Genomic DNA, 13680 nt, shown 5'->3' with positions numbered 1-13680 from the left:
GCCACCGCTGGAATGTGCTTTTGTCACCTCAGTTGTGACAGGCAGGGAAAGTCGCAACACCAGACGCTTTGTCGGGAGCTGTGACAAACACATCTAATTTCAGATTCCTCTACTGATCCTTCAAGTTGTTTTCATAAAGCTTTCACTCACAGTTGGCCACACTGCGCTAGCTTTGTTAGGCAACATCTCTGGGTAATATACTTTCCTGGCAGGGCTGCAAAATGTCAGCCGATGAAATTAATCTTGCTTTCTCCCTTTCGCTGCAATCAACAGCAACAGCAGAAGAAATAATCCCATTTCCCCTTGTGCCTCAGAAAGTGCAGGGCTCTCTCTTCCACTCGGCTCCTCTTTTTCAGGGTCACCCAGCTAACATTTTTTCCTGCCCTCATATGATCTTTGCAACATCCAGGGGAGTTTGCTTTGCTGAATGCCAGCCTGGAAAACCCACGGATGATATTAAACTCATACATTTATGTTGCGAAAATATCACTCGGCCATTCCTACAGCCTCCACACAGAAGCTCAACAAATTGTTCCTTCAGTCTTAATTAAAGATGGACAAATCAATCTATTTCCAGTCTACATTCATTCATAAGTACATTTCATTCCATTCCTCCATTGATTTACATTTTTTTAAAGAAACTGCATTAAAATTTGCATTTAAATATGCATTTTTGAATGTACTTCCTCTCATCTTTTTTTTTAAAAAAAGAATCTGCATTAAAATTTGCATTTAAATGCATTTCTTTGGGTTCATTTTCCTCATTGTGATTTATTTCTCGAGCTGAGAACCGAGCTGAGAACTATCCGGGACATGTAAAAGCTGGTAGATAAAGCTGCAATCCTAATCGCACTTGCTTGAAAGTAAGCCCTGTTGAATCCTGGTGTAGCCAGGGCTGGCCCTGCTGTAAGGCAGAGTGAGGAGGCTGCTTCAGGCAGCTGATTTTGGATGTCATGAAAGGGCAGCAAATTATTGTTTATTAAATTTATTAGTATTGCATTTTTACTCCCATGGAAAGGCAGTTGTGGGATTTCCTGCTTTGGGGGCCTGGATAGCTCAGTTGGTTAGCACATGGTGCTGATAATGCCAATGCTGCAGGTTCGATCCCCGTATGGGATGGCTGCATATTCCTGCAGTGTAGAGGGTTGGACTAGATGATCCTTGGGGTCTCTTCCAACTCTGCAATTCTATGATTCTATGGAAAATAACTTGACCAGTTTGAGGGCCTGTGCATCTTGCCTTGCAGGTGGGGCACACACTGCCTTAGGCAGCAAAGTCCCTTGAGTTAGTCCTGGGTGCCGTGGTTAAAGCAGGGATGGAGAAGCAGTGGTTCTCTAGATGTTGCGGTACTGGTCGATTGTGATCTACTGGTAGATCAGTGGTAGATCAGTGGTAGATCAGTGGCTCCCCCGAAAGAAGCTCAACAGCTTTTGCTTCTCCAAAAAAAAAGCTCAACATTTTTGCCCTGCACCCCTAAAAAACCAGGGATTTCCTCCCCCCTAAAAATAGCTCCTCAACTTTGACCTGAAACCCTAAAAACGGGCCTTACTCCTTCCTAAAAACAGCTCAACAACTTTGACCTGACCCCCCCCCCAGGGGGTAGATCACTGCCAGTTTTTAACTGTGAGTAGATCGCAGTCTCTTGGGAGCTGGCCACCCCAGTAACTCCAACTGTGATCAGCCCCACCCAGCACAGTGTTGGATTGAAGCATTTTGATCAACATGTGTACATGCATCAGTGGTGCAGAGCAGGGGGAAAGGCGAGGAGCTAAATTGAGCCTGAGTGGTGCTCTGTACTAACCGCAGAAGCATGACAGACCCAGAACAACACAAAATCCCCCAAAACATCAGTTCCATTTCAGAAGCAAGGCCAGGTAACGGAGAACTGCAAAACTGAAGGAGGAATTCAGACGTGGATGATTTTGGAGGCGTCGCTACCTGCCAGGTGAATGGTCCTCTCTCACGGCGGGAGGGCAGGTTGTCTTGGACGCTTGCCTTGAACGGGCACAGGTGCCACCACCTGCTGTACCCACAGCTCCGCACCTGCCTTGGCATTCAGACGGTGACAGTTTGTTGGAGCAAGAGATGGACAACAGGCTGCTGATAGCATCTGGGAGTGCTGTGGCAGCCAGGGATAGGTTGCCAAGAGTGAGAGAGAGCTTGAGCAGAGTTGTGCCAACAGCTCTATATCACTGCCATGGCTCATTATGAGCAAAGCCTATAGCTCTGAGCACTTCAGAAACCAGGCGAAAGGTCTGCCCATCAGATGGAGCATCAACACACTGGAAATTTGGTGACTGGCAGGTGTGAGGTCCTTCCAGCAAACAGGCACGCTGTACACACACACACACACACACACACACACACACACACAACATTTTCTGTTTTACAATTTAGAATATTCATTTAAACAACCTTAAAATATCAACGACATCTCTTCTTCTCTTTCCATGGTTTGTTTAAATCCCTGCATATTTTATATAAACTAAACCATTTAGTATTCCATTATTACTTCCATCAAAATTTATTCACACTGTTGAATTTATCTTAATGCTGCCAACTTTCTCAAGTGTACACAATTCCCCCCCATGTATTTAATAAACATTTTCAAATCTTCTTTATACGTATTTACCAAAGTAAATAACTGTCCTCAAGTCTACCCTAATTTCCACCTTTTTCTTGCTAGATTGTTCCATGGTACTGTTTCCAAATGGCCCATTGTTTGCAAGCAGCATTGTACTGCAAGCATTTCAGCATTTGCAAGATGTAAGTGAATATGTAGGTCACTGTGACAAGCTTCAGAGGGTACCTGGGTTTTTGGCAAAGGTAGGGCCTTTGACCAGCCAGCAAACTGTCACTCAAGTGCTGCTTCTAAAATACTTTCTTTGCATTGAGCTTATCTCCATTCAGGATAGGGATAATGGACACACACACACACACTCAAAAAGGAAAGTGTAAAGTTGGAAAGGGTTCAGAAAAGGACAACCAAAATGATCAAGGGGAAGAAGCCAATCCCCAGTGTGGAAAAGTTACAACATTTAGAGTGTTTTAGTTTGGAGAAAAGGCAAGTAAGAGGGGATATGATAGAAGTTTATAAGATTAGGCACGGCTGAAAGAAAGTGGACAGAGAAAAGTTTTCCTCCTTCTCTCATAACACTAGGGACTCAGCTACATTAGTAAAAAAAAAAAAAAGTTTTACATGAGTTATAACACTGTGAAACCAGATGGCACTGTAGAGTTCGGTCCTTCAGCAACGTGATTCCCATTAGGAGCTTTCCAACACATTTTCCTGAAAAAAAATTTTTTTTTAAAAAATGTAGCTAGATCCAACCGAGAACTCAGGCATGCCAGCTTGCCCCCGCACTTCAGTGGCCTGCTGCCATGTGATATGCACATGTTGACATGTCATGCACATGCAATGTGACTTGCGTGCATGACATGAGTGTATGCACGAGTGCCATGCCGCATGTGCGCATGACATGTGTACATTGCCAGGAAATATTGAGGGGACCTGGCCCCCTCCGTGAAATTTTTTGGGTGGTGGCCCCTCAGTCCCCCCGCAAGAACTCATGGACAGCCAATGAAGCTGAATATTGGGAGATTCAGGACGGAGGAAAGATAGTACTTCTTCACACAACACATTACGGAACTGGCTCCCACATGAGGCGGCGATAGCCAACAGCTTGGATGGCTTTAAAAGAGAAGAGCTGGCAGATTTATGGAGAAGGTTATCAATGGCTACTAGCCCTGATGGCTCGGCTCTGCCTTCATGGGCAGAGGCGGTTTTGCTTCTGAGTGCCAGTTGCTGTCAGGGGCTGGACTGAGGAGGAATGGTGGGGACTGCCCCTCCTTCTCCTGAACCTCCCCAAGAACAGGAGGACGGTATAGATTTAGAACAGGGGTTTGCAGAAGGCCGTAGTTCAGAGGCTGCAGAGGGGAGAAGCTGGCAAATATTGGATAAGGAACAGCAAGTAGAAGACGCACCAGGGGAGAGACAGCTGGCAGACTCAGTGTCTTTGGAAAGCATTCCTGATCCCCCCCTCTCCCAGGACCAGGCGTGCCCTGAGAGTAGTAGAACAGAAAGCTCAGAGGCAGAAAACTCTGATTAGCCGGTGCAGGGGTGACATGGAACAGGAGAGATGGAGGAGGTAGGACCTTACTCATAGCAACACCATTATCTTAGGAATACTGCATTCCTCTCTGTGTGTGCATAGTAATAAATTACTTGCTAAGAACTTTTCTTGTTTATCTGCTTTTTGGCTGCCACTGTGGGGAGGTATCAGCAGGGATATGGCAGTTTCTGGGAACCACAGGAGAGAGTGTTCTTGTGCTCGGATCCTGCTTGTAGGTTTCCCACAAGCACCTGGTTGGCCACTGTGAGAACAGGATGTTGGACTAGATGGGCTGCAGGCCTGATCCAGCAGGCTCTTTTTATCTTCTTATGCACACACAAGACAAGATGCGTTTCAGACATACAGGATAGCAGGGTCGTTTTCACCCTGTGGAAGAGAATATGAAGCCAAAGATCCATTCGTAATGATATGTGCCTCAGACCCCCCACAAACGACCCCAAATAACCTCAGAAATAGATTACTGCAACTTAAACTGATGGAATATACGCAGTTTGTGGACCTAACATATAGAATAAGAGAACAAGAAGAACATTTGTTGAAAGAAGATCAGATAATGTTTATTGAATATATGGGGGGGGGAATTGTGTACATTTGAAAATGTGGGCAGCATTAAGATAAACTCAACAGTGAAAATAAGTTTTGATGGATGTAATAATGGAATACCGAATGGTTTAGTTTATATAAAGTATGCAGGGATTTATGATATGCAAAACGAAGCATGGAAAGAGAAGAAGGGAAGTCATTGATATTTTAAGGTTGTTTCAATGAATATTCTAAAATGTGAAACAGGGGAAAAATTATAGGGGGGAGAAATAGATTACTGCAATGAACTCTACATAGGGCTACCCTTTAATATGGTCTGGAAGCTGCAGCTAGTGCAGAACTCTGTTGCTTGGTTATTGTATTGCAGGGGGAGAACCGAGGAGGGGGGAGGAGGAGGAGGAGGAGGAGGGGAAGAGCACTAAGAATTTAATAGTGTAAGACAGACGATGGCGGAATAAAATCACTTGAGAGAGAGGCTGTATAAAACAGACTATAGACATTGACCGTAAAATAAGCTCCTGAGACTAGAACTGTTCTATGGGGATGGGATCCACTGCCTCTGCTAAGAATATGCAAACAACACTTAAGACGCTCCAACTCAAAAATGCAAACAGCAGCAAGTTGAAATGAAAAAGAATAAATGGGAAATGACTGTGATTTGGAAGAAAGGGTGTGGATGGGGTAGAAGAGTGTGGAGGGACCAAAATACAAACAGCAGCAATATTAAATCAAAGGGAATAAATGAAAAGATCCGGAAGGGTTTGGAAGGAAAGGGATGGAAGGAAAGGGACTGGTTTTGATTTGGAGGGGAAGTAAATGAAAAGTCTTCAATGGCTCCACCACAGTTCCATTTATATATATATAATATATAATGCCCCTCAGATGCAGAACTTGGAGAAAAGCAAGAAGCATGTGAAATCAAAGCTATTTATTTCCTTCAGCATTTTCCTCCACCCAAAACACTGGGATTGGAGAGCCCTGGAAAAACAGTTCCCTCTATTTCCATTGCTTCAATTAGGGGCACCTCATACAGACCCTTGGATAAAATAAAATATTTTCATCATGAAAATAAAATACAAAAATGCATTATATTAGGGGAAATTGCTTTGCAAGAATGTGTACACTAGACAAAATTGCATACAAGGATGTGAAATTTGCACTAGAATATTGATGGGTTTTCAGGAGGATTTTTTTTAAGGGAGAAAAGGCTCGGCAAGTCACAATTCAGGAGCTCGGGAGCAGGGCAAGAAGTTTAGAAATATAGGAAAGCAACGAGGATGTTCCAACAAGTTTCCCTGCTCCTCCTGCCAAGCTTTAAAGGCATGATGTGTTCACTCATGAGACTCTCTTGCCTTGTGGGAATGTCAAACTTTCAAGGATGTGCTGTGTTGGGGCGGGTGGAGATGGCACCTGGTTCTAGATGACCAGGCTGCACCCTCCTGTTCTGGCTCCTGCTCTATTGCTGATGCCCTCCTGCTTCCCCACTCAGTTGATTGCACCTTCTCCAACCTCCACTGTTGTTCTCCACTCTGCAGCAAGTTCAGGGGATAGAAGAGTCAGCATTCCTGTTCCCCCTTCCAAAACAGTGGATATCAGAACACACAGGGGAGACACCCCTTCCTCCAACCCATGTTCCCACCATTCAGTGGCCTCCTCTGTTTCTTCCTCCTTCTACACCAGGGCTGTCCAATCCAACCTCAACCTTGATGCCATTGCAGGGTGTATGACAGTCGGGTGCTCTCTGGTGTGCTGCAGGATCCAACCCTACAATGAGCACCGACGTCCAATACGACTGGACTTCTGTACATGTGTGGGTTTAGGGTGCTATCTAGTCCTTTGCCACTGGCAGCAAAGTGCCCTGCCCAACTTTCAGGGCAAACCCTCATAAAGGTGGGTGTGAGAAACTTCAGTAACATCCTTGCTGAAAAGGATGAAATAGATGGAGACACCCAGTTCCAAGTTCTGCCCTTCGGACTAACAGCTATTGCTTATGACTGGCAATGGAAGCAAGTCTCTGATCAGAAATCTTGTTCTCTCTCTATTTCTGAGACAGGAAATTTGCGGGTGATAAAGGTCTCGAGGATGCAGAAGGTCATAAAGGATATTGGAATAAGGGACAGAAAGTGCACTCAATATGCAGCAATGCAGGGAGATATGAGAGATCCAGATAACTGGAGTTTGCGTGTTGAACATCCAAGTCCTAAATAGACCACCTTCATGTCCTTTAAATGGAGAATGGTGAATCAATAAGGAATGTGGGTGACAGGTAGGTAGCCGTGTTGGTCTGGATCGAAGTAAAATAAAAAAATTCCTTCAGTAGCACCTTAAAGACCAACTAAGTTTTTATTTTGGTATGAGCTTTCGTGTGCATGTGTATGTGGGTGAGTGAGCTATGATTTTGGAGAGATGATCACTTGTACTTAGCTGTACCACAGAACTGAGGGCCAAATGGGAGCATCCATACGTCTCTTTCTGGTCTTTGGGACACTCTTCAGGTCACTCCCAACCACAAGGGGAGCCCCATGTAAACAGCATTGCAGCAATCTGGTTTTGAAGTTACCAGTGCCATGACTGCTGTAGTCATGTTCTCCCTGTTCATGCAACTTACGTGAGAGTAAGCCCAGGTGAATTCTACAGGACTTACTTCTGAGTAGACACAGTTAGGGTTTGTGGTGTTAATCTTCTTTTTTAAGCTCGCTATACAGTTCATGGCCAACACACACACACACACACACACAGAGAGAGAGAGAGAGAGAGAGAGAGAGAGAGAGAGAGAGAGAGAGAGAGAAGATGAGTCTGCTGGATCTCTGTGGGTCAGCCCATAGCTCATTTAGTCCAGCATCCTGTTCTCACAGTGGACAACCAGATGCCAATGGAAAACCGACAAGCTGTGCATGAGTCCATCAGCACATTGCCCATCTGTGATAACCAGCAAAAAGAACTTTAGATCAGAGTTTGCAGGACTTACAAATTCCGGCTGTCAGGTTGGCCTGAAAAAAGATGTCAACAGCATCAGACTCAGCCGTGCCGCAAAGTTATGCGCCATGTCACTGAGTGTAACACTGAACTCCCATGTGAGCTAGATAGCAAAGCCTTTCATATTGATTGTCTCCCAGGCAACTTGCTCTATTTGCACATTCCCCCCCCCCGCAAGTGTTTTAGCTGAGATAGGATGGGGGCCAAAGGCTGACAGTTTGGCAGGCCTGCAATTAATGTCTTGCCGTTTCCAGGACAGGCTCCGCTGAAAACAATAAAAGACAGAATGGGGGTAGCAGGAAGGAGGGAGATTGAGACTTTGTGGCCTCCAGGACAACCATGGGGTTATCTCAAATGGGCATTGGTCCAACACACCAGGCAAAGCACACCCTTGTTATTGTCATTATCCCGAGTGCTATGAGTTTTCAAGGACAGGTTTTTGGAGGGGAGAACGGAGGCAGCATGCAGCCTTCAGACCACCTGGAATCTACCAGACTGTGGGTTTTGAAGTGGACATAAGACAGTAAAAAGAGCCTTACTGGATCAGGCCAATGGCCAGTCCAGTACAGCATCCTGTTCTGATGGTGGCCAACCAGATGCCTACGAGAAACTTGCAAGCAGGACTCAAGCACAAAAGCACTCTTCCCTCCTGTCATTTACAGCAATGATCTAGGTTTCCTGCTCTTAAACATGACTGTGCTGGAGGTACAAGTGAAGATGGAATATTTTTTATTTCAATTCTGATTCATTTTTTTCTAGTGCCTACTAGACATGCTAAGTCCTCATTGGGCTATTGGCCATTTTAGGTCCCCCCCCTTTATATCTTTTTGAGGGAGTGCCAGTGCCCACATTTCACTTACATTAAAAAAATTCTGCATTTCTCCATTGGTTTTCTCTGTAGAACTCTCACTTCCATCCCTGGGGACATTTAAAAATAGCTTTTCAGAGGGAATCACAAAATGACCTATCCAAACAATGAGATGGTTCTTTCTAACCTTTTTATACCTATGTATATCTCCCTCTGGCCCCCTTTCCCAAGAGACTCCATTTAATTCGCCCTCTCTACTTTTCAATCCCCGCTGTCTTTTCTTTGGTTGTCATTCCGTGCCCTCTTAGGGCGCTCAGTCTTCATTGGTACTGGGGTGGGTATAGAATCCAAGTTGGGGGCAAGTACTCTTCAGTGACAGAGCACCGGCAGATATTTGAAGTCAAAAATATGGAGCAAAGTGTGGAAATATAGGGTGTTAGACCTTTAAAATATGCCCTTTCGAGTGAGTTCCAAAATTGCAGTCTTCACCCAGCATAGGAAAAGACTACATGTTTGGTAAGTTAAAAAGTAGATTACTTACAAACTCTTCAAAGGTCTGGTTCATGTGCTTTTACATACCTCAGTCAGAAAAGTTGCACAAGCAGTAAAACTTAGTGGTAAAAATTGGCACAGGAACTCAAAAGAGGTTGGTGAGAGCCATATGGCTGAGCTAGAGCAGTCAGCTCAAACCTCTACACACTGAGCTTCTCAGGTAGATTTGGGGGAGGGGGTAACAGGCTTGTTTACCTATTTCCAACCATGGTAAAGGAAATGACATAGCTAAGCCTGGCAGAACAGCTTACTCTATGGTATTAACCCTTTCATGCATTAATTGGACTGAAGCATGTTGGTTATATGGGACTGGTTATCCCACAATTAGATTGTTTGGATGTCCTCCACCCCAGCCCCATTAGAGTTTTTTCTAAAGTTTTTTTCTATATTTCTGCAAACTTTGGAATACCCATTCCCCAAGTCTTTTTCCTTTTGTGAATGGATGGTGCAATTCTGGCTACATAAGCACAGGCGCTCAGAGAACGTACACTATTTCCACGAGCTTGTTAGTTCATGCAAGATCTTTCATTTCATACTATAGGAAATTTATTTCTTACTTCATGTTTATGCGGGCTGTGCCTTTCCTTTTTCCTCTTCAAATATATTCCGTTTTCCCCTCTTATTATCTTGGATCATTAGCTTGAATCCCGTTATGTAATGCGATCGCTGGAGCCTGTTAGAATATGTCACAATGCAAGATTGTGTCTCAAGCAGAGCATTTAAGGGAAAAATTATTTTCTCTCTGCTGCGGCATTATTACAGTGAGGAATTCAAGGACTGAGCTGTTTCCCTTGTTGCATCTGCAGGAAGGAACGATAATTTTTGTTAGCTTTACCACTAACTTGTATCTCTCTCTCTCTCTTTCTTTCTCTCTCTCTCTTTCTCTCTCTCTCTCTCTCACACACACACAGCTACAAGGTTATTCAGTGTGTAGTTAGGTAGGGCAAGTTATGGAGGGTGCTAGTCTCTTTCTTTTAAATTGCCTATGCAATATTCAGGGGAGGCTGGTCCAGTTAGGACAAATGGGGCACTCCCCTACCAACCTTAGTCAGCTCTTAGTCACTCCATTCACCTGCCTGGCTTTATAATTGCAACCAATTCAGGGGGTAGGATTGCCCATCATAGTTTCTTACTTCTGAGTCTTGGCCTTGGCCTTGTGTAATTCAACAGGGAGGACCATGGAGGCAAAAGCAGAATGGAAGTCATTCCCACAGGAGGCAGTGATAGCCACCAAAATGGGTGGCATTAAAAGAGGACTGGGTAAATTGATAGAGGAGAAGGCAATCAATGACTGCTAGTCATGATGCCTATGCTTGTTTACAAAGCCATTGTACTACCAATCTTACTGTATGCTTGTGAAACGTGGACCACTTATAAACGGCACCTCCAACTCCTTGAAAGATTCCATCAACGGTGTCTCTGAAAATTTTTACACATCACTTGGGAAGACAGGCAAACTAATGCCAGTGTACTGGAAGAAGCAAAAAATCATGAGTGTCAAAGTGATGATTCTTCAAACATCAACTTTGTTGGCCTGGTCATGTTGTGCGGATGCCTGATTATCATCTTCCAAAGCAACTACTCTATTTTGAACCTAAAAATGGAAGGTGTAATGCTGGTGGTCAACAAAAGAGGTTTAAATATTTTCTCAAAGCAAATCTAAAAAACAGTAGTACAAACACCGACAATTGGGAAACACTGACCTGTGAGTGCTCCAATTGGAGAACAGCCTTTTCCAAAGGAGTCACGGACTTTGAAGACACTCAAATTCAGGACAAAAGGGAGAAACGTGCTAAGAGGGAGGCATGCTTGACAAACCCTCACCATGATCAAGTCCCGCCCAGAAAGCTATGTCCCCACTGTAGAAGGATGTGTGGATCCAGAATTGGCCTCCCCAGTCACTTAGGGACTCACTGTTAAAACCGTGTTCATGGAAGACAATCTTACATGGCTACAAGTGATAGAAGAAGAAGAAGAAGAAGAAGAAGAAGAAGAAGAAGAAGAAGAAGAAGAAGAAGAAGAAGAAGAAGAAGAAGAAGAAGAAGAAGAAGAAGAAGAAGAAGAAGAAGAAGACAGCTCTGCCTCCACTGTCAGAGGAACTGCCTCTGAATACCATTTGTTTGGAATAGCAGGTGGGCCCAGCTGACATGCAATAGCAGTTAGTATTTTATACTGTTTGGTTGAAGTTGTGCCTTTTAGAATTTCATACATTTTATACAAATTCCATGGGTTCATTTAGCCTAACCAATAAAATCAGCCAAATTTCAAACCTTGGTCTTTTCGCATCTCAGAAAAGCAGGTTTCAAATTCCAAGCAAACTTTAGTGCAATCCGAATTTCACAAAATATTACTTCCATTCTAGCTCTTAGGAAACTGAAACCGAACAAACCGTTGTTGATAGAATTGAATCAAGAATCCTACATCATATGAATATTAACCCTTTAACAATGCTCGGGTTATGTCAGTGCTTTTTTGGGGGGTACTCGAGGGTACACAGTTACCGGCACCTTTCCACCCCAAATGTTAAAAGTGTGGCACTTACTGTAACAACTTTATGGTGAATAGTGGCACTCCCCTCCCCCCTTTTTAAAAGTGCACTGGTTATATTAATGATATGCATATGAAATGCTATGGTTAATTCAAAATATCTTCACAGCTACCTGATTAGTGGTAACACAAAAATGAAAATCTATCAAAACACCTATGGAATTTTATGGAAGATCGGTGGCCAGTAATTTGGAAACTGAACCTGTTAATTAGGCAAAGCCAAATCACTGCAAAACTTCAGTAGTGGCTGGTACAGTCAAGCCTCCGCTTTGGAATGTTTCGGCTTTATAGCTGTTGTTACTGAGCATATTTCTTAAAGATGTGAAGTTGCCGATGAGAAAAGCCCCCCCCTAGTCAGACGGAAGGAGTTCTGGACGCGTTCGGAGGATTTATGAGCTGTGACGCACTTTAAATTGGAGCAGCGACCTGAAGCTAAGTTCAGCTATAGGGCAAGGAGATCCATTAATTTACCAAGAGTTCATGGTTGGATGTTTGGGTCTCCTGCCTGAAAAAGCTGTAAATTCTATAAAGATAAATAAATCGTAAATCTTCATGGCTATGAGAGAAAATGAAAGTGATTTGAGCCTTTTAAGATGGCGCTGCTACTCCGTCGCAACAGGGAGCTCCACTAAGAAGATTTATGGGGAGGCTGGACTGATTAACTCACACAGGAGAAAGAACATCTGTGAAACTTCGTTTGACATTTATCTCAGCAGCTGGAACAATCGGATGAAAGTGGAAAACATCTAGGTGACTGTAAGGGGAAGATTTGGAATATTATGAGCTTGGAGGACGATTTGAACTTTAGAAATAAGACGGCAGTGGACAGTTGCGAGGAATTCCCAATTTCTTGAAGCATGGGAACCCAAAAATAAATTATTTAGATGATTTGGCATAACATTCGGTTTGATTGATATATATATGTGTATAATTTGAAATTTTGAATGTGATATAATTGGTTTTAATTGGAAAATTAATAAAAATATTTTTTTTAAAAAAAGGAATGTTTCGGCTCCTGAATGCCGAAAACACGGAAGTAACTGCTCCGGTTTTCGAACGATTTTTGGAAGCCAAGCATGCTACGCTGCTTCCATTTTGTGTTTCCTTATTGCATTGAGGCTGCCACTTTCAGTTTTCGGTTGTCGAATCTTTTGGAAGTCGAACGGTCTTCCGGAACGGATTACGTTCGGCAACCGAGGTTTGAGTGTATACTGGATTGAAACCACCCTTCTAACTCCAGCTTATCTGAACTGGGCTGGGGTAGAGCAAGGTTGTAGCGACTTCAGGGCTGTGTGGATGCATTTGCGGAGGCACTGAATTGGCTCCACCAGTGTATCCACACAGCCCAACCTTGCTGCCACCTTTCTCCTTCCCAATCCAGGCAGGTATGCTGCAGCAATGCTGCTGTTGGGAGACTGACTCCATCCTACTGCAATGGCCCCATTGAAAAATTATATGCTTTAACTCCATGCCTCAGAAGAAATTGCTTGTTGTTTGTTTGTTCATTTGCTTGCTTGCTTGCCTGCTTGCTTTTATGCTAAATGAACCAAAATTGAAGTGAGCAAACAGGGAGGGTAATTGCAATTATTTCCTCCTCCTTTTTTAGGAAGGGAGAGGGTGCTCTGCTTTGTGTTTTGATTATGACAAATTAAACAAAATCATAACAAGAAGAGAAGATTTCGCCTACTTAGATCCTAGCAGTTAGTAAGTAAATACTTTGGGGGTGAGGCTGTCAAGGTTAATAATTACCTAGCTCATCATAATATGAACTGCTTCATCTCATAATATTCAGTTGTATTATATAAAGGTAAAGGTAAAGGGGCCCCTGACCATCAGGTCCAGTCGTGTCCGACTCTGGGGTTGCGGCGCTCATCTCGCTTCATCTCATAATATTCAGTTGCATTATATAGGGATGGGCAAATCTGTTAATTTAAGTTTCTCTCTGTCATTTTTCTCCCATCCTTAAGTTCAACCCTCCACATTTCCACATCAGTTTGCAATTACAAAAAGTTCTCGTCAAAATTTGTCAGCGTTTTTTGTGCAAATTTCTACTACTGCATACACGTTCACATGCAATTTTGCAAAAATGTACATTGTTGCAAACCAATTTCCACTAATATA

Source organism: Zootoca vivipara, chromosome 13, assembly GCF_965207765.1.
Source record: "Zootoca vivipara chromosome 13, rZooViv2.hap1.1, whole genome shotgun sequence".
Taxonomy (NCBI): Eukaryota; Metazoa; Chordata; class Lepidosauria; order Squamata; family Lacertidae; genus Zootoca; species Zootoca vivipara.
This window is presented reverse-complemented; position numbering follows the sequence as displayed.